The sequence below is a fragment of the Mirounga leonina genome, unplaced genomic scaffold (genome assembly GCF_011800145.1).
Source record: "Mirounga leonina isolate KUSES-001 unplaced genomic scaffold, KU_Mleo_1.0 Mir_128, whole genome shotgun sequence".
Lineage (NCBI taxonomy): Eukaryota > Metazoa > Chordata > Mammalia > Carnivora > Phocidae > Mirounga > Mirounga leonina.
The window spans coordinates 9,275,169-9,301,491 of record NW_023270320.1 but is presented as its reverse complement, the minus strand read 5'-3'; the positions used below and the strand labels follow the sequence as shown (position 1 = coordinate 9,301,491).

The following is a 26,323-nucleotide window of genomic DNA, read 5'->3' as shown; positions in this document are numbered from 1 at the left end:
GTGCTCTGGTAAGCGCTGTGAATTGTGCAAGACTGTTGAGTCCAAGATCTGTACCTCTGAAACAAATAATGCAATATATGTTAAGAGAAAAAAAAAAAAAAGAAGAAGGTAGCAGGAGGGGAAGAATGAAGGGGGGGAAATCGGAGGGGTAGATGAACCATGAGAGACGATGGACTCTGAAAAACAAACTGAGGGTTCTAGAGGGGAGGGGGGTGGGAGGTTGGGTTAGCCTGGTGATGGGTATTGAGGAGGGCATGTTCTGCATGGAGCACTGGGTGTTATGCACAAACAATGAATCATGGAACACTACATCTAAAACTAATGATGTAATGTATGGGGATTAACATAACAATAAAAAAATTAAAAAAAAAATCCATTTACAATTGTACCAAAAATAAGATATCTAGGAATAAACATAACCAAAGAGGTGAAAGACCTGTACTCTGAAAGCTATAAAGCACTGGTGAAAGAAATTAAAGATGACACAAGGAAATGGAAAAATATTCCATGCTCATGGATTGGAAGAACAAATATTCTTAAAATGTCTACACTACTCAAAGCAATCTATACATTTAATGTAATTCCATCAAAATACCAATAGCATTTTTTACAGAACTAGAACAAACAATCCTAAAATTTGTATGGAACCACAAAAGACTCCAAATAGCCAAAGCAATGTTGAAAAAGAAAAGCAAAGCTGGAGGCATCACAATTCTGGACTTCAAGTTATATTACAAAGCTGTGGTAATCAAAACAGAATGGTACTGGCACAAAAATAGACACATAGATCAATAAATTAGAAAACCCATAAATAGACCCACAACCATATGGTCAATTAATCTTCAACAAAGCAGGAAAAATATGCAATGGGAAAAACACAGTCTCTTCAATAGTACTGGGAAAATTGGACAGCAACATGCAAAAGAATGAAACTGGACCACTTTCTTACAACATACACAAAAACAAATTTCAAATGGATTAAAGACCTAAATATGAGACCTAAAACCATAAAAATCCTAGAATAGTAACTTAGTTGACATTAGCTATAGCAACTTACTAGATATGTGTCCTGAAGCAATGGAAACAAAAGCAAAAATAAACTACTGGAACTATATCAAAATGAAAAGCTTCTGCACAGCAAAGGAAATAATCAAAAAAATTAAACGCAACTTACAGAATGAGAGAAGATATTTGCAAATGACATATCTGATAGAGGGTTAGTATCCAAAATAAAGAACTTACAAACTCAACACCTCAAAAAAGAATCCAATTAAAAAATGGGCAGAACACATGAACAGACATTTCTCCAAACAAGATATACAGATGGTCAATAGACACATGAAAAGATGCTCATCATCAGTTATCATAAGGGAAATGCAAATCAAAACTGCAATAAGCTATCACCTCACTCCTGTCAGGATGGCAAAAATCAACAACACAAGAAACAACTGGTGTTAACAGAGATGTGGAGAAAAAGGAATACTCATGTGCCATGCGTGGAAACACAAACTGGTACAGCCACTGTGGAAAACAGTATGGAGGTTCCTCAAAAAATAAAAAAATAGAATTACCCTGTGATTCAGCAATTGCACTACTGGGTATTTACCCGAATAATACAAAAACTCTATTTCAAAGGGATACATGTGCCCTTATGTTTATAATAGCATAATTTACAGTAACAAAGTTATGGATATAGCCCAATTGTCCATCAATTTATGAATGGATAAAGGAGAGGTGAGATATATATATATATATATATATAGACACACACACACAGTGGAATATTATTCAGCCGTAAAAAAATGAAATCTTGCCATTTTCAACAACATGGATAAACCTAGAGAGTATAATACTAAGTGAAATACATCAGTCAGAGAAAGACAAATACCATATGATTTCACTCACATGCGGAATTTAAAAACAAAACAAATAAATATGATGGGGGGATGAGGGAGAAAGGAAGACCAAGAAACAGACTCTTTTTAAAAAGATTTTATTTCTTTAGGGGAGCCTGGGTGGCTCAGTTGTTAAGCATCTGCCTTTGGCTTGGGTCATGATCCCGGTGTCCTGGGATCGAGCCCCACATCAGGCTCCCCGCTCCACAGGAAGCCTGATTCTCCCTCTCCCACTCCCCCTGCTTGTGTTCCTTCTCTCGCTGTGTCTCTCTCTGTCAAATAAATAAAATTTTATTTATTTGTCAGAGAAAGAGAGAACAAATGGGGGAGCTGCAGGCAGAGGGAGAAGCAGGCTCCTCACTGAACAGGGAGCCTGATGAGGGACTCCATCCCAGGACCCTAGGATCATGATCTGAGCTGAAGGCAGATGCTTAACGGACTGAGCCACCCAGGCATCCCAACAGACTCTTAAATATAGAGGACAAATTGATGGTTACCAGAGGGGTGAGGGGTGGGGGAGGGGGATGGGTGAAATAGGTGATGAGGATTAAGGAGTGCACTTGTGATGAGCACCTAGTAAATAAAATAAGAACTTGTTAAAAAGAGAAAGGCGGGGAGCTGTTTCACCATGGCAGTCGGGCCAAACTCCCAGCGGAACCAGGATGCCACTGTCTACGTCGGGGGCCTGGAGGAGAAGGTTAGTGAACCATTGCTGTGGGAGCTATTTCTCCAGGCAGGGCCAGTAGTCAACACACACGTGCCAAAGGATAGAGTCACAAGTCAGCACCAAGGCTATGGCTTTGTGGAATTCTTGAGTGAGAAAGATGCTGACTATGCCATTAAGATCATGAACATGATCAAACTCTATGGGAAACCAATACGGGTGAACAAAGCATCAGCTCACAACAAGAACCTGGACGTGGGGGCCAACATTTTCATTGGCAATCTAGACCCGGAGATTGATGAGAAGCTGCTTTATGATACTTTCAGCGCCTTTGGGGTCATCTTACAAACCCCGAAGATTATTCAGGACCCTGACACAGGCAACTCCAAAGGTTATGCCTTTATTAATTTCACTTCATTTGATGCTTCGGATGCAGCTATTGAGGCCATGAATGGGCAGTATCTCTGTAACTGCCCTATCACTGTGTTCTATGCCTTCAAGAAGGGCTCTAAGGGGGAGCGCCATGGCTCAGCAGCTGAACGACTTCTGGCAGCCCAGAACCCACTCTCCCAGGCCAACCGCCCTCATCAGCTGTTTGCAGATGCACCCCCTCCACCCTCAGCCCCCAATCCTGTGGTATCATCATTGGGGTCAGGGCTTCCTCCACCAGGCATGCCTCCTCCTGGGTCCTTCCCACCCCCAGTGCCACCTCCTGGAGCCCTTCCACCTGGGATACCCCCAGCCATGCCCCCACCACGTATGCCTCCTGGGGCTGGAGGACATGACCCACCATCAACAGGAACCCCAGTGGCTGGACATCCTGGACATGGACACTCACAACCTCACCCATTCCCACCAGGTGGGATGCCCCATCCAGGGATGTCTCAGATGCAGCTGGCCCACCATGGCCCTCATGGCTTAGGACACCCCCATGCTGGGCTCCCAGGCTCTGGGGGGCAGCCACCACCCCGACCGCCACCCAGAATGCCTCATCCTGGACCTCCTCCAATGGGCATGCCCCCTTGAGGGCCTCCGTTTGGATCTCCCATGGGTCACCGAGGTCCTATGCCTCCACATGGGATGCGTGGACCTCCTCCACAGATGCCTCCTCATGGATACACTGGGCCTTCATGACCCCCACCCTATGGCTACCAGCGGGGGGCCCCTCCCTCCACCCCGGTCCACATCCCCCCCCGGCCTCCAGTTCCCCCTCGTGGCCCACTTTGAGGCCCTCTTCCTCAGTAATTTCTTGTTCTCTTGCCTCCTGTTCTATCTTCCCAATATCTTTTCAATTCCTTGGACCAATCAGAGTTGCTGTAGCTCCCTAATGCTAAGGCACTAATCCCTCTCAGGGCTTTTTTTTTTCCTTAAATGTAATGTTTTTCACAGGAGGTTTTATTTTTTTTCTATGTTGGTCCTAAGTGTTTTGCAAATGCACAGAGAAAATAAAACTAAATTCTTTGTTTAAAAAAAAAAAAGGCAATGTCACTTTATCTCTGTGGTTTTCCTTTCAAAAACCCCTACCCATACCCCAGTTTAATCATGAGAAAAATACCAGACAAATTCCAATTACTACAAAAGACCTGATAAATCCTCCTCAAAACTATCAAGGTCATCAAAAACAAGGAAAATCTGAGAAACTCTTATAGCCAGGAGGAGCCTAAGAACACATGATGGCTAAAAAGAATTTTGTGGTGTTTTGGATGGAATCCTGGAATGGAGAAAAGATATTAAGAAAAACAAACAAAAATAACAACTAAAGAAATCTGAATAAAGTATAGATTTTGATTAATTAATACAAGATAAACAATCGATTAATCTTACCAACAAATGTTATGAGTTGCATGTTCAAGTCTTAATTTATGTTAATCTTTCAAAATGAAATGCTTTCCTCCTTCAGTTATTTGAAGTCCATTTATTCTTTAAAATTATGCTGGAAACTACCTTTTTCACCAAATACCTGACCCTGATACTCTAAACCTCAGTGATCTCTCACATGAGGCACTTAGAGTAGGTTTCGAGCCACCTAACCCCTATGTACATGTTATAACTTTCCTCTCCACTCTCTTTTTATCAGTATGTTGGCTCCTTGAATAATTTCAAGTCAAGTGGCTATATCTTTACAAACTTCCTTTATATGGCAATCATCTTTAAGTATAATTCTAGGCTTAAGGTACGTGGCAATTAAAATTTGTTGATTAATTCACAAAAATCATAAGTGATGTGCCCCAAGATACCTTTTCAGGCCCAAGAGTGTGTCTAACACTAAGTACCATTTTCCTGTGTCTATGACCTATAGGTGTTGATATTTACAAGACTGACAAAGACTAACTGATCTTTTCTTTCAAAGGACTCTGTAGCTCCCCAATGACTAAAATATAAAATCTCAATTCATCTGTCTCTTCACAAACTAAATTCTGCCAACAACTTTGGCCTTAACCCCTTATAGTCTCCCAAATTTACATTCTGTTCCAAAAAAATAATTCAGTTTATTGGTGGAGGGCAAAGGGGATTTTCATGCTCTTCTCTACCTCTACATATTTATAATTAATGTCACTCTGCTGAAGTCATTTCCTCAATAAAGCCACTCCTAACCCTTCAGCTAGTAAGACTTAGGTACTTTTTCTCCTGCCTTTCTATATTATTTCAAAGTATTGTATCACCTTATTTCAAAGTAACTATCATAATACTTATTACAATGATGTAATTATGTTTACCTATCCATCTATCCACTGTACTATGAGACTATAAGACTGTAATAAGGACTATATTTTCTTCATATTTATAGCCCCTGTAACTCAGAGTAATTGGCACTTAATACATCTTCAAATGAGAGCTTATTGAATAAATGAATACATGAGTATGAATATGGTATGCAAGAAAACAATGTATTCTAGCCAGCATGATTCCCAATGCCTAAAAATCCACAGAAAGTTGGCATTGTTGATATATTTCCTATAATATTCCAGAGAATGCAACCCTTCTAAGAAATGCCTTGTGGGAACACCCACCAACCTTCTCAGTGAAAGATCTGAAACTTTAAAGCACATAGACCATGGATGATATGCTATATATATGGCTTTCCTTTATCACTTTATATTGTATATCCCTTATTACTTTATATGCCATAATTCACCTAAACTTGCTACTTTTATGGACCTATACTGTGCTGTACACAAACCTTGAACAAACCATCTATTAGAAGCACAGATTACGCCTTTCAGACGCAAGCTCCCTTTGAAGGTTCTCTTTAAGAATCTGAACTACCTGAAAATGTAATCTTATCTCCTATAAGCTTTTAACCAAGCAAATGGAATTTGCAAGGACATTGGTCAAGTGGCTGGCCTAGATAGACACAGAGGTAGAGCATTGCTTTCAAGATGCACTGATTATCACAGTATGGTAAAGCTGAGAGTAGTTTCCCTGCTTTCAGTCAGCACACATTTGGAGGCATGCTTACTATGTGCAGGTGTGATGCTAGTCTCAGGGACATTAGAGCTCCAGACCAACTGTTTCATTTTTTTGCAAGTAAAGACAGAGGTCTAGACAGGTAGATCGATTCTCTGCAGCCACCAAGCTAATTATTGACAGAGTAAAGACTAGAAATCACAACTCCAAGATTTCCCATTCACTGACATTTCTTAGACACTTGACTGGCGGAGTTCTCCAAAAGGAAAAGTCCACCCTTTCCAGAGTGCCCTCAGCTCTGAAATTCCACCATCCATTCCTTTGGGCCTCGTCTCTTTCAAATTCACCTGAGAGAAGTAAGAAATTAACATTAAAATACGTAATACTTCAGAATAAATTAATTCTTAAGTGTGGGGAAAATGGAACAGCATAGAAGTACTGGGCACCCGGCAGGGAAATCAATAATAAAAAAGCAAGAATAAGGAGCAGGAAGGAAAGAAAATCTAGGTGATGCACCAACAGATGCCAAGTGCTCACAACTTTGCCTCGGGCCAATCTGGTCTGTTTCAGAATGAAGTAATTAGCTTGCTCAAGCTTGAGCCCTTGGTTCCTCTGCCAGAAGGTTTCCCTGTGGTTTATAAACTTAGGCAGACCTAGCAAAAAATCACCTATGACACAGAGTTTGCTGCAGCTTAACAGAATTCCTTCAGGAGTGCTCACTCTGGAGTCCAAAGAAGAGTTTCAAATGTTGATTGCAACGCTCTCCCTTGTTTTAGGTCAGAAACATCAGCAGGAAGAAAGGACACTTAAGAAAGGATTTTTTTAATTGTCAAAACCAGAAGAAATTCTAGCAAGGGCAGAAGCCTTCTGATAAGAGACAGCTAAAAAACAGCTTACCCTAGCTGCCTGATTTTTTTTTTTTTTTTACTCATAAATTGATTAGGAACAGTAGGTGGACTCTGGGTGAAAGTAGAAAAGAACCACTCTGGACAACCCAAAGGTCAAGCTTAATGGGGCTGTGCTTGGGCAGGTGGCCAGATGGGTGAGTGCCTCCTATTCGGAAGAGACTATCAAAGGGAAAGGTTGATGCATTGCACTTTAGAAAGCCATTTTTCTCTAAGTTTCATACAAAATCCAGCCACTAAAATCTAGAACCACAAATGGTAAGAATGAACCTATTCACTCTGCTTGTGGAAGTTTCCATGAGCACCGGAGTGTGCAATTATTGCTGCCAATGACCCTCTTCTTGAAGCAGTTGGTATCAGATGTGATGACAGCAAAAGCACCCTCCATAGGAGGACTTCGCCAAGTTGATCTTATGTGGCCTGGTCTGCCTCTTTCACTCAGCCTCTCTGAGCACCAAAAACACCTCCTCAGAAGGAGTCGATATATTTAGAAGCCCTGTCTTGAAGAGGTCAACAAAAAAGATAGGCTGGATACCTTTGGATGTCATTTCATTTAGAAATGAGAACTTGTGTCTCAAGGGAGAAGCACTTGTTAAAGGGGAGAGAAGGTTTAGTCTTTGATTTGGAATCTGTGTATTTGCTGTGGGTTTTCACTTAGAAATATAATACCAGACAACTCGGATTTACAAGCAAAGCTGCAAGGTGTTTGGTATTCTGCTGATGCTAAATCTATACTTTCTTTCGTCTGTTTCTTTCTTTCTTTTGGATATTCATTGTGGAAGAATTCAATCATAAATGTGTAGAAAAGAGTACACATGGGTGCATTCAGGTACCCATCACTGAGATGCAAAATAGCATCTGTTGGCCAGTCTTGTCTCCCAGCCTTCTCCCTACGTCCACTGGGTAATTTTAAAGCAAATCTCGGATAGCCTATCATTTTGTCATACACACTTCAATGTAACTCCCCTTTGTATGACTTGTATTTCTTAAGATGTTTTTAACTGGTACAGAATAAGTTGGTTGGTTCTGCTAGGGATCTGATGCTGCATTCTTAAATAGCACAACCTCCTCTCTATGCTCGGAATGTTTCTTCCATTGATGATGTTATGCCAAAGAGCCTCTGATTTGGAAGCTTAGTGAGTACAGTTAGAGACAAGGGGAGAGAGCCAGTTGATGGCATGGTGATTGCTTCTGCCTGGACCCTTGGACAGGGTTCAAGTCTCTTTGATTCAGGCAGGGCAGAAAGTGGATGGAATAATTTCCATGTGAGACTGAGTGAGCATCTGAGTCTGGGGCTAGCTCCTAGAGAGGTTGTTTAGGGGAACACAGAGAACACTGATCAAAATAAAAACTCTTTGGGGGCCCATGTGTGAGATGGGGCTTGGCAGAAAGTCACTCTTCTGACTTTTGCATGGAATTTAGCAACACTGACATTCTGAGATTTATACAGTAGTCAGAAGTAACTGCATTAGTAGAGTTTCAGGCGTTTACACAGGGATGCTTTCATCTCTGGCAAGAGAAAATTCCCACCATTCATTCATTGTTTTGCTTTTTTTTTTTTTTCCTTTTATTTACTCAAGAATGTATTAAGCCCCTACTATGGGCCAGACACTGTTTGTGTTACTGTGATCATAGCAGAGCTCAAGATAGAAAAATTTGCTCCCATTTTAGAGGGAAAGTGGGGCAATATGCCCTAAATATATAATATAATTTCAGACAGATAAATGCTATAAGAAGGAAAGCAAACAAAAAAAAATTTTTTTAAGATTTTATTTACTTATTTGACAGAGAGAGAGCACAAGCAGGGGAAGCGGCAGGCAGAGGGAGAAGCAGGCTTCTTTCTGAGCAGGGAGCCCAATGAGGGACTCAATCCCACAACCCTGGGATCATGACCTGAGCTGAAAGCAGACACTTAACTGCATGAGCCACCCAGGTGCCCCAACAAACCAAATTTTAAAGAAGACTAACTTCAGGCAGAGGGTGGTATTTTATACAGGTGGGCATGGAAGGTCTCTATGAGGAGATAACTTCTGAGACGAGGCCTGAATAAAATATGGGACAAGGTACCCACAGGTTTGGGTGAAGGACATCTGGGTTAAAGGCACAGAAAATGCAAACTCCCCGGGGTTCAAATAAGCAGGGTGTGATCAAGAAAAGAAAGACAAGTATGGCTATTATGTAGTGATTCAGGTGGAGATTCATAGGAGATGAGCCCAAGAAGCAGGTCAGACTAACTTTGCAGGGTTCTAGAGGCCACAATCATGTATTTGTCTTTTTTTAAAAAAAAGGATTTAATTAGGGTGCCTGGTTGGCTCACTCGGTTAAGTGTCTGCCTTCCGCTCAGGTCATGATCCCGGGGTCCTGGGATCGAGCCTGGCTTCCGGCTCCCTGCTCAGCAGGGAGTCTGCTTCTCGCTCCCCCTTCCTCCTGCTCCTTCTCTCTCTCTCTCTCACTCACTCTCTCAAATAAATAAATAAAACCTTTAAAAAAGATTTAATTAATTTGCGAGAAAGAGAGCAAGTCAGAGGAGGATCAGAGGGAGAGGGATAAGCAGACTCCCCACTGAGCACAGAGCCCAACACGGGGATAGATCTGAGGACCCCAAGATCACTACCTGAGCCAAAATCAAGAGTCAGAGGCTTAACCACTGAGCTACCCAGGCGCTACATATTTGATGTTTTAGTGTTTTAGTGTGTGTGCTCTCAGCAGGGCCTTAATGACAGAGGCACGATTCCTAGTCCCCACAGTTGGTCAGGACACAGTCCACATGAGCAGGGGCTATGGGCCCGAGGCTAAGGTTTTCAAGCAAGGGAGTAACAAAACCTCCGTAGATTTTAAAAAGGAGCCCCTGACTTCTATGTAAGCAAGCGCTTCAGGGTAATACAATGAAAGCTGAGACCTTATAAAAGGCCATTGGTATAATCTGGCAGGAGGAGATAACGGGCTAAACCTAACAAGGAGATAATGAGGTATGTGTGGATTTAAGCTGCATTCCCAGATGGAGCTGATAGGGCTCGCTGATGGATCAGAGGGCTGTGGACATGGGGGAAAGAGACTCACGTATTTGGTGTCTAGGCAGCAAGGTGTGCAGTGATGCCCTTTACCAAGATGGAAAAGAGGAGGTTTGGGAGGGAGAGAGGTAAACACACCTCTAGTTCCTAACAAACCACCTTTCCTCCTTGTTCTCTTTCTTCTGCTTTGTCCATCTGTCCCTTTCTATTGATCATTCCTAGAAGCAACAAATATACAATAACATTTCCCATCTCATATCCACTCCCTCGGCCTCCCTGGTTCTGCAGGGTCTGGCCCCGACGGGCTTCATATACCATGCTCACAGGTTAGCTGGCCTGTGCTGGGTTGGGCCAATGAGAAAAAAATGGGGGGATGATTGAAGGACAAGAGGAATGAGAACCAAAACGCTTCTCCAGGCCCTCTGCCTCAGCCGGCATTGCTGGTAGAATCAAGGACTTTGGCACCCCAACTCTATTTAGAGTTCAGGAAGGTCAAGAGGATCCAGAAAAAAGGACTAAGATGGAGTAACCAATAGAAAAAGAAGAACCTGGGGCACCTGGGTGGCTCAGTAGGTTAAGCGTGTGCCTTCAGGTCAGGTCATGATTCCAGAGTCCTGTGATCAAGCCCTGCATCTGGCTCCTCCCTCTCCCTCTGCCCCTCCCCCTGCTCATTCTCTCTCTTTGTCTCTCTCTCTCAAATGAATAAATAAAATCTTAAAAAAAAAAAAAAAAGAAAAGAAAAAGAGGAACCCCATAAACCAAGTGGTAAAAACTTTTCCAAAAGAGAAAACATCAACTTTATCAAATGCTGCTAAGAAGCCAAGTAAGATGATGACTGAGAATTATCTATCATATTTCACAATTGATACTATGAGAACAATTTGGTTGGACTGGTGAAGATGAAAGCTTGACTAGAAGAGATTCATGCAAAATATGAGAAGAGGAAATAGAAACAAGTATTGCTACATTTCAAGACCAGAGAAACATGACCCTCATTTAAGAGGAATATAGTGTTTGGGCAGAAATTGTTTAAAGATGGGAGATCTATCCATCAGAGTCCACCCAGTAAAGCAGAAATCTCCTGAAGCATTTAAAACAAAGGTAATTTAACCAGATAATGCAAGAGCTGAGACACCAATAGGGTCAGATGAAGGAGCCCAAGACTAGTGGCCTGCAGACCTCCACTTCCTTCTGCCTAAAAGGACAAAGGAAAGTAAGATGTTGTTAGAATCCAAAATATAGGGTCACCTTCAGAAGCTGGAATCACAGCATTTGTGTCCATTTGGATCTAGAGCCAAGAAGAAGACTCAGTTTCTATTAGATATATTCTAATTATTCAAGATTCTTCTTGCTGATTGCTCAACATCGACTTGGAGAATCCTGCACTGGGCAGTGATTCTTAGCAATGTCTGTAAATACAAATCATCTGGGGTGCCTTTTAAAAATACCAGTATCCAGACTGTACCCCACACTAATTAAATCAGAGTCTATGAAGTTTTGGTTTGTTTTTAAAAATTGCCAAATGATTTTAATGTATTGCCAGGGCTGAGAACCACTGCTCAAAATTCTGCATGATAAAACAGTATCAAATCTTCCTCGCACAAAACTGCCTCCAGCACTCGAATCTGGTCCTAAGGTATCCATCATAGCAACAAATGGTAAAAGCCCAAATGGTGAAAGCTCCCTGCATCACTGAATTAATATTCTTAATGAAATCGGCTGCCTGAAAGCTCCCATCTCTTTAATGCTCTTTTGAGGTTAGAAGAGCAAAAGATGAAAAGCCCAGAAACAACATTCTCTGTGTTGCCTTTCACCATAACAGAATAATTAAGTGGTGTGGTTACCCACATGGCGCCGAGAGACACATTTTTCAGGATGCCATAGGTTACAACTGATAGAAGTAAAGGGGCATACCCTGCCCACGTGAAGTGAAGAATTAACACACCTGATCTCTTTTCAAACCACTCAAATGCCTTTCAGAGTGGCTCATGTTTGTGCTTCTCTAATTTGGAATATATTATGTATCTCATAATTAGGGCTTCGCTCTTTCTGGGAGCCTGAAACATTTGTCACTTTTACAGAATCGAAATCTTGAGTCTGTGGATCAGAAATAAGCTCCTGGTCTTTTATTGGGAATCCTGCATTTTGGGTAAGTTATTTCCCCCAAGCAGCTGGGATTGAGTCAGTGTTCTTAGTTATAATTAAATGATAAATCTTCACATGGAAGGCATCCAACACCAAATATGTCAGTCCCATCAAAGTGGAAGAGAGCACAAGATACATTTACCTAGGAGAATGATTCCACTTTGGAAAATTATATTCTCTTGTCAGAAGCCAGATGACAAGCAGTTGCCTGCGAACAGTCGATAACAAAAGGCTCTTTAGTGGCTCGTGATGCATCTTTCAGACCCTGCATCCATGCAGTTTTCTGGAAATAATGAGTGGCTCCCTCCCTGTCTGACATTTCCTTATTGGCATCGGCATCGCCAGTGTCCAGATAGGCTTAGTGCTCAGCATTGATTTAGGGATGCTGGAATGCTCAGCTGGAATGTGAAGCACATCGCAGTCAGTTCTTGCTGTGGCACGCCGATCATTCTACCATTCAGGACTGTTACTTACGTTCCTTTCAAACCTCTTCCTTCAACAAACATTTATTAAATACCTGCCGTGGACTGGGCTTGTACTGGCAATGTGGGAGGTTCAACCCTGACTCTGACAGTTTTGATTCACTTGTCCAGTCAGGCATCAAGAATTCATTAAGATAGGGAGAGGCAGAGAGCTTGGAGTTGGTGATTTAAAAATGTCCTTTCCAAATTGAAAATGATATGGCTCTGTTTACATATGCTTGTGTGTGTGTGTGTGTGTGTGTTTAAATATAGCACTGTTTAACTCATTTCTGTATCCCATGTGTCCTAGCACAAGGCACTATAACTACTAAGAATTCAATAAGCTTCTACAGACAATGCATTGCATGAATGAGATAATTAATTATCTTTGGAAATGCATAGCATAAAATTTTCAAATAGTAGCTAACACATAGATGGTTTACTGTGTGCAGAACACTCTTATAAATCATTTAATCCTCACAAGAACCATAGGAAGTATTATTATTTTCATTTTAAGATAAAAAATGGGAGATGCGGGGCACCTGGGTGGCTCAGTCATTAGGCGTCTGCCTTCGGCTTGGGTCCCTGCATCGGGCTCCCTGCTCCGTGGGAAGCCTGCTTCTTTCTCTCCCACTCCCCCTGTTTGTGTTCCCTCTCTCACTGTCAAATAAATAAATAAAATCTTTTAAAAAATATGGGAGACGCTTAGAAATCAAGGAAACCATCCAGGCACACACAGCAGATAAGGGGCAGAGAGAGGGGGCATACTCAGGCTTTCTGGTGTTATTGCCACACCAACAAACTACACTCCAGAGAGCTGTGGTAAGTTAGTGTTTGACCGAGGCTAGCATCGTTTCTCAGAAGTAGGGAAACATGGGGCCCTAGAAAGGGATTTGTCTTTGGGATCCAATATACCCGGCCCCACATTGAGTGGCTGTGTGACTTGGGCCAGTTCATGGACCTGTCTGAGCCTCAGTTTCCTAACCAAAATTATAACTGTGCCTATCCTGTTAGTAAACAGACTCTGGAGCCAGACTGTCTAACTGCATCATTAAGCAATCTACTTCACCTCTTTGTGCCTCAGTTTCCTTGTTTGTAAAAGGGGCACAGACAGGTAACTCTCTCCTATGGCTGCCGTAAGGGTAACATGTATCTATGTATGAAATGCTTTGAATAATGCCACCACCCAACAAGTGCACACCATTGATGTCATTTATTATTGTATTGCTATAGATATTACTATTATTATTTGGCTTTACCAGACATTGAATATTTGGTGTGCTACCTAAGGCCAGTTCTCCCACTTGGCAATAAATCAAACTCTCTTTCACCTACTCAAGGATTCACTCCAGGAATGCCTCCCTCTTTGTCTTATGTCATCCTCTCCACTGGTCATTCCAATCAGTATTCAAACTTGCTATAAATTCTCCCATATTCAAGAATCAACTCGTTTTATCCCATTTCCATCTCCATTTCTGCTCCTTGTTATAGCAATAGTCCTTTAAAAAATTGTCCATATTCGTCATTGCCAATTTTCTTCCCATTCTCTCTTTTTTTAAATTTCTGTGGTACAATATGTATAACATAAAATTTATCATCTTAATCATTTTAAGTGTACAGTTCAGTGACATTAAGTACATTCACATTGTCCAATCATCATCACCATCCATCTCCAGAACTTTTTTCATATTTCCAAACTAAAACTCTATGCCCTTTAAACAATAACTCCCTATTCACCACTCCCCCAACACCTAGCAGCCCCCATTCTTGCTGTCTCTCTGATTTGGCCTACTCTTATTACCTCGCATAAGCAGAAGCATATAATATTTGTGCTTTTGTTGCTGGCTCATTTCACTTAGCATACTGTCCTGAAGGTTCACCAAGGTAGTATATGCCAGCTTCATATATTTGATGCTCTGTTATTGGGTGCATACATTTTATAATTATTGTATCTCCTTGTTGTACTCAACCTTTTAATAGTATATGATATCCTTTCTCACTTGAAAGTTTGACTTTGAAAGTTTGATTATAACATGTCATGGTGAGTCTCTTTAAGTTCACCCAGTGGGAAAGGTGCTTTTTGACTGTCACTCACTGCTTCTCATGCTTGGGGCAGGACAGGATACGTGCTTTGTTTTACTGGTCCAGCCCCTGCTGTGGGCCAGCCTCCTTCTTAGTGGACCTGAGATGTAGAGATCCTCAGCATTCCTGCTTCTTCTCCCTGTAACAGCCAACTTTGCCTTGAGTCTGTGGTAGAGCTTGTGCAGAAGAGTTTCTTGCCTCTCAGTAGGAGACCTTAAATATAGGATCTTCAACCTCAAACCCTTTCCTATTCTTTCTCTAGGACTAAAGGGATTTTTCTTCTATCCTTTCCCCAGAAAAAAATTAAGATTCACTGCCTCTTCCCAAGAAGCTTAAAGGTTTTCTTTTGTGCGAGCAAAGGGGTCTGGGGAAATGTGTGATGTTTTATGCCTGCTCCGGAGTGGCAATCAAACCTCTCTTACAGGCCTATAGCACTGTGTGAGAGTCTCTGGTCTCCTGCCCTGGGCCACCAATCTTTCTATCAAGCACCTGAATGATGTCCATGAAAAATATCTGGTAAATGAGTATGAAATCTCATTGTGTCTGGGGTTCTGAGAGGATCTATACTGTCATACTAACCCACATTCAACTATTAACTGTTCATTATATTTACTGATTTTTTTTCTTACCCATAGAATGACTACTGGTGCTTCTCCCTCCCATTCTCTGTTACTTCTCTCTCCTTGAAAGGTCCTCTCCTTGGCCTTTTGGCTTTTGGCCACTTGGTTGCCCTACACATCAGCTTTGATAGGTTCCAGAAAATTAATGACTTTGTAATTTATCTTGCTTCTTGTTGTTTTGGTGCAAGTGACACACGTTCTAATCATAAGCGAAATTTATCCATTATTTTTTATACTACACCAATTAGGATTTTACCTACACCTCTCAACTGACACAGTCAAAATCATCAGACAGCTCCATACTGCTAATCTACTAGATAATTCTCAGTACTAATCTTTCTACATTAGTAACACTAGGCAGAATTGATCCCCCTCTTATTCTGTAAACATCTTATTTGGTTTCCAATACACAATAACTCATAGCTTTCCTCTTTCATCCCTAGAAGTTCCTTCTCCCTGTATTTTGCTGACTCCTCTTCTTCTTTTCAATGTCTTAAACTCAGAGTACCCCTGGGCTCAATTATTTCGCCTCTTTTCTTCCCTGCCTATGTCCATTAGTGATTTCATCCAGTCTTGTGACTTTAAGTACTAGCTCAAATTTCTCTATCTAGCCCAAATCTCTTTTCTGCCACACTCATATTAACTTATTATTTGACTTCTTCACTACAGTGTCTAATAGACAGCTCAAACATATCTTGTCAAAAAAAATCAATTCCTTATCCTCATATTTGAATCTACAGCACACACATTCTTCTCTGTTTCTCTAGATCACAACCTCTTATTTCAGAACCAGAGGACAAAAACAAAAACTTAGTTACCCTCGCCTTCCCTCTTTCACTAATGTCACCCAATTAACTCTTTAGCAACTCATCAGTTGGCTCTACATGCAAAATAAATAAAATAAAATAAGTTTAAAATAAAAAAATTCAATTTCTTCTAACCACTTTGATTATTGCAACCAAATCATCTGTTGCCTGACTTATTGTAATTATTTTCTATCCAGTCTCCTTCATTCCACTTTTGCTTCAGTACATTTTCATCATGGCATTAAGAGTGAATTTTGGAAATAATAGGTCAGATCATGTCACTTTCCTACCCCAAATCCACTAGCAACCCCTATATAAGCCAGAATGAATACCAAAGGTATTACAAAAACTCTTTCTCTGGACCTCCCTATCTTAACGTCATCTCTTACTGCTCTTCCTCTCACTCTCTAAGATGAATAATAAATTTAGTCTACTAAAATAAAAAATAAACTCCAACTACATTTGACTCTTTCTACTAGTCTTTGCAAGTGCCAGGCATATTACCACCTCAGGGCCTTTGCACTGCATGTTCCTGCTGACTGGAACTCTTCTCTCCTGGGCATCTATAGAGCTTACTCCTTCACCTTCAAATATTAGCTCAAATGTCATTTTTTAAAAACAATAACCCAACCCACTTCCAACAAGCACTCTTTGTACTTATTACTTTGTTTAATTTTTCTTCATAGTACCTTTACCATAATATACAATTATTACTTCTACCAAAGTATATAATGTACTTATATTCTATGCTTATTATTATGTTTCCTCCCGTTAAAAAGAAAACAATAATTTTTCTCTCTTTTTCACCACTGTAACCCGTGTTTAGAAGTATCTGACAAAAAAAAAAAGAGTATCAAATAGTAGACAATCACTACATAGTTCTTGAATGAACTATCAGGGTTGATTGTATGAATTAAATTAAGTAACATAGGTAACACATCTGATATCCAAGAGAATCTCAGTAAATACTTTCCATGAATAGAACAAGCAGTGATGGACACATATTATAAATATTTTTTGATAAACTAGTGTGACTTTTCAGTTTTTAAGTTTTAAATTTCCTATTCTGAGTAGAAACAAATAATGAAAAAGTACATATTTAAAAATTATATTCTCATAAGTGAGAAAGTCAGGGTAGTAGAGAACAATGTGCATTTTACCATTTTTGTGGGGGTTTTTCAAGTCTGAATAGAGTTTTTCTTTAACAACAGAAAACTATGTGTTACAAGTAGTTGTCTATGAAGGGACCTAGGGCACCAGTGAGAATCACCAGTGTGATATAGAGACTTATATTTCACTGAATGCATTTTGTACTTGTCAATTTTTTAATCATATGCATGTATAACTATTAAAACTAAATAAAATCCAGTAATTATAGATGTATTTGAATTCTGCAGAGAAACAAACAAACAAACAAAGAGTGTGTGTGTATGTGTGTGTGTGAGAGAGAGAGTTATTTTAAGAAATTGGCTAACATAATTATGGAAGCTGGAAAGTCCAAATCTGCAATGTGGAGAACTAATGGTGCAGATGAAATCCAAAAGCCATCTGTCAGATAATTCCCTATTGCTTGTGGAAGCCAGTCTTTTGTTCTATTCAAGACTTCAACTGATTAGATGAAGCCCACCCACATTATGGAGGGCAATCTGCTTACTCAAATTATAAATGTTAAGCTCATCCAAAAATATTCTCCAAGTTGACACAAAAAAATTAATTATCAAAATAGCTATTTAAACACATTAAATACCCATCCAAAAAAACTTGTACAAAAATTTTCATAGCAGTTTCAGTCAGAATAGACAAATCTAGAAACCTCTCATTTGCCCATCAGCAAGAGAATACATAAATAAATAGTGGTATACTTATAAAGTGAAGTACTACTCATCCATAAAAATAAACAAATTCCTTATCCACACCAACATAGATTAAGCTCAAGAACATTAAACTGAATGAAAGAAGGCTTACATAAAAGAGCATATATGGTATGATTCCATTAAATAAAGATCTAAAACTGGCAAGACTAATTTATAGCAGAAAAGAAAAACAGAATGGTGTGTGAATCTGAGGGCCGGTGGGTAGGTATTGATGAGAAAAATAAATTAAGAAACTTTCCAGTGTAATAGAAATGTTCTGTATCTTGGGGGCAACTGGGTGACTCAGTCAGTTAAGTGTCTTCTTTCGGCTCAGGTTATGATCCAGGGGTCCTGGGATTGAGCCCCACATCTGGCTCCCTGCTCAATGGAGAGTCTGCTTTTTCTTCTGCCCCATCCCCCCACTCATACTCTCTCCATCTCTCTCTCAAATAAATAAAATCTTTAAAAAAAAAGATAATGTTCTATATCTTGAAGGGATTGTGATTTTCACAGATGTATGCAGATTACAAACCTATTGAATTGTACACTAAATTTTTTCATATAGTTATATAAAAACTTTACCTTAAAAACAATAAACAAATGTTGAACACTAGTTAATGATATGTATGCTTAAGTATTTAGAGGCACCCAAACACTTTAGCATTCATATCATTAAGTAGATTTTAATATTTATTTATAGCCTACAACCTACTTAAAAATGCATCAAAAAATTAAGTGGATTTGTGGGTAAACAACAGGACAGATACATAGTTATGTGAGAAAGCAAATATAGTACAGTTAATCAAGGAATCTATGTGGTAAATATATGGGTATTCACTGTACCTTTCTATGTTTTTCTATGTTTGAAACTTTTTATAATAAAACATTGGGAAAAAATAAAATGTAAACAAAATAATTATTTGTATAAGTATCTCTCTATGCATTCAACATAACTGACCCCCTTTTGGAAAAAATGAAAACTCATTTTCCTAATTTATATTTAAGTAGAAAACATCTACAAAGAAAAACTGTAATAAAGTTTTCCATGTAACTCTTTCAGTTGCATTTTTTTTACTGCAGAGCAGAAGCAAAGTATAATAAAAACTAAAGCATTGCTTGTTAGGGAATCCACATGATTAGTCCCTTCAACCAGGCATGAAGGGGAGAATTTTAAAAGGGGGCTCATGAGGCTCCTATCTTCCTGTCTAAAATGTATTATTATTGCTTTTGCTATTAGAACTCTAGACCTAGGGGCCATGGTACATATTGCTGGAGCATTGATAACAAAGCATCCTTGTATCACTGAAATTCTCCAGCTGATGGGCTCTGAGTATTTCAGATAGAAGGGGAGTGATACCTATCAACACTTTAGTCTGATCCCTGATTGTAAAATGGTTACTTCTCACCACAAATTTCATAATAATTTGTATAAACCAGTCAGTGACTTTGCAAATTAAGGGTTGAGAAAAGAAATAGTAAAACTTCTAAGTTTCCAATGGCAATTTCAGAGGTAATATAAAAACACTGCCTATATCTGAATGACTTCTATTAAGTTAATAACTCTGCACTAATTATGGTGAACTTGACCAGAGATACTCCCCAGTATCATCAGGTAAGGACTCAATTATCTCTTCTAAATTGGAGCCCTCTGGATCTCCATCCCACTTTTGCTTCTCTCCATTATCCCACTTCCATAGGGTCCTCACTCAAATATGCATACCCTAATGCACATAGACAGAGCCTAATAATGTTGAAAAAGTATTTTCCAATAATAATAGTTCAATGCCAGGGTGTCTGGGTGGCTCAGTTGGTTAACTGTCTGACTTTGGCTCAGGTCATGATCTCAGGGTCCTGGAATTGAGCCCCGAGTCAGGCTCTGCGATCAGTGGGGAGTCTGCTTCTCTCTCTCTCTCTCTCTCTCTCTCTGCCCCTCCCTCTGCTTGTGTTCTCTCTCAAATAAATAAATGAAATCTTAAAAAATAATAGTAATACTTCAATGCCTTTCATTCACATAGTGCCTTATATTTCAATATGCTTTAGTAATAGTAATCCACTAAGACTCAATAGGTAATGCTGTCTGCAGCATTAGTTCTCAAATCATTGTTCAAATAAAGTAGGAAAATCACTGGTGGCTTATTTTAAAAACAAGTTTATGAGAACAATCCTACAAGTACTCAAAAAGAAAAACAGATATATATGTATATATATCCTTTCACTCAAGAAAGTTCAAGAATCACATGTTTTTACCAATTATACCTCTTCTTTGGCATGACAATCTTGATTGCAATTATCACCCGTGTTCCAGCTAGTTAAGATAGCTATTCATAACAATACATGTAGAACTTCTGAACTTTTGAATTGAAAAAAAGGGTTAATTGAAAATACCTTAATGTCTATGATGGAATGGCTTTACTAGAGCATGTGTGTATGGAAAAAGAGAGGGACAAAGGTATAGACTGTGGAAGAAATAGGGAATAATTAGAGTAATTTTTAACATGGTTCTGGTTATAATGCCTAATCCCTTCTTTGTAGCAATTAGTGATAATACTAATCAAATGAGGCTAACAATAGATCTTTGGTCATAGCCTTTCTTTTCTTGTCATCCTGGGTCAGTCTTCTTAATCTCTGACTTCCAATGGAATAATGGCTTCATTATGGCAGCTAGGAAATTTCAATGTTGGGAGACAATTATCCAGAGGTTTCTCATATTTCTGCATGTCTTATAAGCCGAGACAATAACTATATGATTGTTCTGAGCTATATTTTCATGAATGTTGGCATAGCAAGCAGCTTGAATGATAGAGACAGTGTCAAGAAGGATTGCTTAGTGCCCACTATAAAAGATGCATGTTTCCTAAACTCAAGGTTTCTTTCCTGTAATATAACCCATCACATGTGTAAGCGTCACCTGGCCCTCCTCACATCACCTTGTGGGAACTGGGGCTTAGGGCATCAGTGCAAGAGAAGACTGATTCTCTAGCTACTGTGTAATTAATTGTCCTTTGTCTCTAATCTAGAGGTTGTCTTCTTTCATCATCTGTGGTGAGGTAATTCACTAGCTTAAAGGTAAGGTAAAATCCCAGGTGCTTCACAGTTTTGACAGTGAATTGCATAACATTTTCCATTTCTCTCTTACTAAAAGTTCACACTAAGCAGCAAGCCCTTGAAAACTCTATTTGTATAATCTAGTTATCTCTATTGGTAACTTACAAAGTTTCAAGTGACTCTTTCACTTTGTAGAAAGTGTAGAAAACACTTCTACAAGTCATTTGTAGACCCAGACATGGCATCCCTGTTCTAACCAGGTCTACACTCTCACATGTTGTCTCTCCTGAGAATTCTGATTTGCATTCTATTGGAGGGACAGGCTGGCGTTTTATCTCACTATGGTCTCTGTATATGGAGCAACTTGCAGATCAAATCTGAACTTAAACATATTCTCCCACTGATTTTATGATTGATTTTCTCAATGTGTCTAATAAATCTGACCATAGTTTCCTGTACAAGTGGAGAGGAAGGAGAATGGTAATGTTTCCTTACCAATTTATCTCTGTAGTCATATATAGACTTTAAAACTTTTATTTTGTTCCCTGTTTTTGGTAAACATAGTATCATAGAACTTAAATTTTAAAGTTGAAAAAGATTTAAAAGTCATCTCTGTGCAACCTCCCACAGAAAGCAGATAACACAAAATATAAGCAGACATTGCTTAATAATCTACAGTGATGGGAGCTTATGGAATTCACAGGAAAGGGCTTATCATGATTGAGTTTATTTAATACTTAGAAATGTCTTCTTATACTAAGCATAAATAACTTATCCTAATCATCTCTAACCATAGTCCTAGGACCATCCTCTGGAGCTTCCACTGAATTTATCTGTCCTCTCTCAGATATCATAAGCAATTTCCTCCCCAAACTAAACTTAGTCTATTATTTCTTAAATGGCATGACTTCAAAATCTTTGGGTATTCTGGCAAAATCCATACTGAAATGTACTTTATATGCACTCATCCCACAAAAGCCTATCAGCAAAACTTAATCCTGTATTTCTCCCTTTTTTGTGTACAGATGCCTCAAATTGTTGATTTATATTATGTTCACAGTTAACTAGAAATGGTAGGTCTTTTTCACATTAATTCCTGACAAACCAAGTTCATCACATGTTAAATGCACACAATTGATTTTTTTTTCTCTTATCTAAAGTAATCCAAAAGAACTGTGCTAAATTAGTTTGCTGGGTTTAAATCCATTTTCTATCCTCTTAGGATTCTTTTTGAATGTTATTTCTCTAATCAAAACTATTGGTAGCTTTTTCAAAATTTGTCATTAAAAAATCTGAAACAAATGCCTTTAAACCTTTATCTGAGTTATTGATTAAAACATCAGATAGAACAGGACCAGTAACAGAACCCTTTGATCTTTAGCTTTCTCTCATAATTGACATGATTTTTAAGATCTGTTTTTTATGTGTGGTTACTCAAAAGGTTTCAAATTATCTTACTATATTGTCAGCTAGGATTTATTTAGTTATCTCATTCCCAAAGTTACAATGACTTGAGAAAATTTAATGTGACTTGCTGAATTTGGGTAAAAAATATTTGATTAATCTTTATTATAAAATATATGAATATTTATTGGAAAAAAATTCAAAATCACCTGGAAAATATAGAGTGCAGTTGACCCTAGTATAAAGGTTGCTATCAAAATCAGAATAGGCCCACAGAGTCTGAAAAATAACATGTAGGTAAATGAAGAAGTACAGATAAAACCACACAAAACACACAGCTTCTGTATTATTAGAAAACAGAGACTACTATGAGTTTTAATTATCTGTACATAGAGAAATCAACATTAAATACCAACATAGCTACTATTAGACTTCTGACTATCACTTCAAGACCATGTGTATAGAAACAGAGCTAAGACTGAGGAAACTACATAGCAAACAGGAAAAGAGAAAAGGGGGCATCGCAAAGCAAACATAAAATTACCACAGAATAACCCAACACTGAACACAGGTCTAAAACCTGATAGATGAAAGTACTAGATGTGGCAAGAGATTTGAAAATATATAGGTTCCGAGGTGGCAGTCTTGGACAGAGAACATTTCTGGGGGAGAAGCAGGTAAGTAGAAAGGAGAAGACATCCTTTTAAGCTAGTAGTGAAGGCAAAGGAAGAATAAAGAGAAAAAAAAATAGAGATCTTAAAATTAAAAAAAAAGACATGAATTATTTCCTTCCATCACCAACAACAACATAAAAGATATCAACTTTAAAAAAAGTAACTTTATTCTAGCCACACAATCAGACAAGAAAAAGAAAGAAGAGGCATCCATAATGGTAAGGAAAAAGTTAAACTGTCACTTTGCCCAGATGGCAAGATACTATACCTAGAAAACCCTAAAGACTCACCAAAAAACTATTAGAAGTAATAAATGAATTCAGTAAATTTGCAGGATACAAAATTAATACCCAGAAATTGATCCAATTTCTACATACTGATAATGAAGTAGCAGAAAAAGAAATTAAGAAAAGTTCCATTTACAATTACACCAAAAAGAATAAAATACCTAGGAATAAACTTAACAAGGAGGTAAAAGACCTGTACTCTGAAAACTATAAAACACTGATGAAAGAAATTAAAGATGACACAAACAGGGATGCTTGGGTGGCTCAGTTGGTTAAGCATCTGCCTTCGGCTCAGGTCATGATCCCAGGGTCCTGGGATTGAGGCCCATGTTGGGCTCCCTGCTCAGCAGGAAGCCTGCTTCTCCCTCTCCCTCTCCCACTCCCCCTGCCGTGTTCCCTTTCTGGTTGTCTCTCTCTGTCAAATAAATAAATAAAAATATTTAAAAATAAAAAAATAAGTATGACACAAACAAATATAAAGATATTACATCCTCATGGATTAGAATAATTAATATTGTTAAAATGTCTATACTACACAAAGCAATCTACACATTCAATGCAATCCTAATCAAATTATCAACAGAATTTTTCATAGAACTAAAACAATTAATCCTAAGATTTGTATAGATTTCTAGCCAAAGCAATTTTGAGAAAGAACAACAAAGCTGGAGGTATCACAATTCCAGATTTCAAGATACACCACAAGTTGCAGAAATCAAACAGTATGGTACTGGCATAAAAACAGATACATAGATCAGTGGAATAGAACAGAAAGCCCAGAAATAAACCCACATTTACACAGTCAATTAATCTATGACAAAGGAGGCAAGCATAATAAAATGGGGGAAAGACAATTTCTATAATAAATGATGCTGGGAAAACTGAACAGCAACATGCAAAAGAATGAAACTGGACCACTTTGTAACACCATACACAAAAATAAATTCAAAATGGACTAAAGACCTAAATGGGAGACCCAAAATCATAAAAATTTAGAAGAGAACACAGTAACTTCTCTGCATCAGCCATAAAAACATGTTTCTAGATATGTCTCCTCAGGCATGGGAACCCAAAGCAAAAATAAATTATTGAAACTACATCAGATTAAAAAGGTTTTTCACAGTGAAGGAAACCATCAACAAAACAAAAAGGCAACCTGCTGAATGGGAGAAGATATTTGCAAATGATATAACCAATAAGGGGTTAATATCCAAAATATATAAGGAACTTATGTAACTCAACACCAAAAAAAAGAAAAAAAAAATCCAATTTAAAAATGGGCAAAGGACCTGAATAGACATTTTTTTCAAAGAAGACATACAGACAGCCAACACACACATGAAAAGATGCTCAACATCACTAATCATCAGGGAAATGCAAGTCAGAACTACAATAATATATCACCTCACACCAGCCAGAAGGGCTAGTATCAAAAAGACAAGAAATAACAAGTGTTGGAGAGGATATGAAGAAAGAGAACTATTGGTGGGAATGTAAATTGGTGCAACTGCTGTGGAAAACAGTATAGAAATTCCTCAAAAAATTAAAAATGGGAATATTGCATGATCCAGTAATTCCACTACTAGGTATTAATCCAAAGAAAATGAAAACACTAATTCCAAAAGATATATGTATTCATGTGTTTATTCCAGCATTATTTACAGTAGTTAAGATATGGAAGTAACCTAAGTGTTCATTGATGAATGGATAAGAATGATCTTGTAACATATATGCACAATAGAATATTACACCACCATAAAGAACAAGAGCTCTTGCCATTTGAGGCACCATGGATGGACCTCAAGGGTATTATGCTAAATGGAATAGCCAGACTGATAAATACAAATGCCATATGATTTCACTCATAAGTGGAATCTAAAAAAAAAGAATGAATAAATAAACATACCCAGAAAAAAGTCAGGCAATTAAAACATCATCAGGGCGAGAGCAGCTCTTTGATATAGGAAACAGACTTCAAAGCATTATTTATAAATATGTTCAAAGACTTAAAAGAAAAATGTTCAAAGAATTAGGGGAAAAATTATAAAAGTGAGTGAACAGATAAATAATATCAATAGAGAAAAAAATTATCAAAATGCATAGTATATAACTGAAAAATACAGTAACAAAGTTAAAACTCACTAGATGAGAAGTAACAGGGGATTGGTGGACTTGACTTGACTTTGAGATTACACTAAAGCAAAATAAAAAAGAGTAAAGGTTGAACCTAAAAAAGGATATTTACTTCAATGGAACAGAAAAGAGGATTCAGAAGCAGACCTAAACTTTTATGAGGAATTGGTTTCTGGCAAAGGCACAAAGGTAATTCCTTTGTGGGGAAAGGATTAATTTTTCAGCCAATGGTGCTTGCAGGACTGGATATCCATCCATTAAAAAAAGTAGAACTCAAGCTTTACCTCACATCATACACAAAATTAATTCAAAATAATGTATAAATAATTATGGGCTTATTGTAAAAATTAAAACTATAAAAATTCTAGAAGAAAGCATAGAAGGCAACCTTATGATCTTGGAGGAGGCAGGACTCAGATTCCTTAGACAAGACCTAGGAAACAGGAAGTGTAAAATAAAAAAATAGATAAAGTGGATTTCATCAAATTTTTAAATGCCCAATTTTCATAAGATACTCCTAAGGAAATTAATAGGCTGCAGAGACTGGAAGAAAAATATTTACAATACATATATATGATAAAGGAGTTGTATGCAGAAAATATAAAAAGCCTTACAACTCAATAACATGAAGACGAACAACTACCAAAAAAATGGCAGAAGATTTGAACAGAAACCTCACAAAAAAGCTTTAGGAGTAGCAAATAATTACATGAAAATATGTTCAACAGCATTAGTCATTGGCAAATGCTAATTAAACAATTAGATACCACTCCAGACCCACTAGAATAGCTAAAGCAAAAAACGAACAACAAAAAACTGAAAAGACAAAGTATTGGCAAGGAAAAGGAGCACCCAGAATACTTATACACTGTTGGTAGTAATGTAAAATGGTTCAAGAACTTTGCAAAACAGTTTGGTAGTTTCTTATAA

General features: G+C 38.3%; 1 pseudogene; it reads left to right on the top strand.

Annotated features, from left to right (window-relative positions):
• The first annotated feature begins 2,521 nt into the window (after positions 1-2,521).
• Positions 2,522-3,880, top strand: LOC118009840 (annotated as a pseudogene).
• Positions 3,881-26,323: the final 22,443 nt, after the last annotated feature.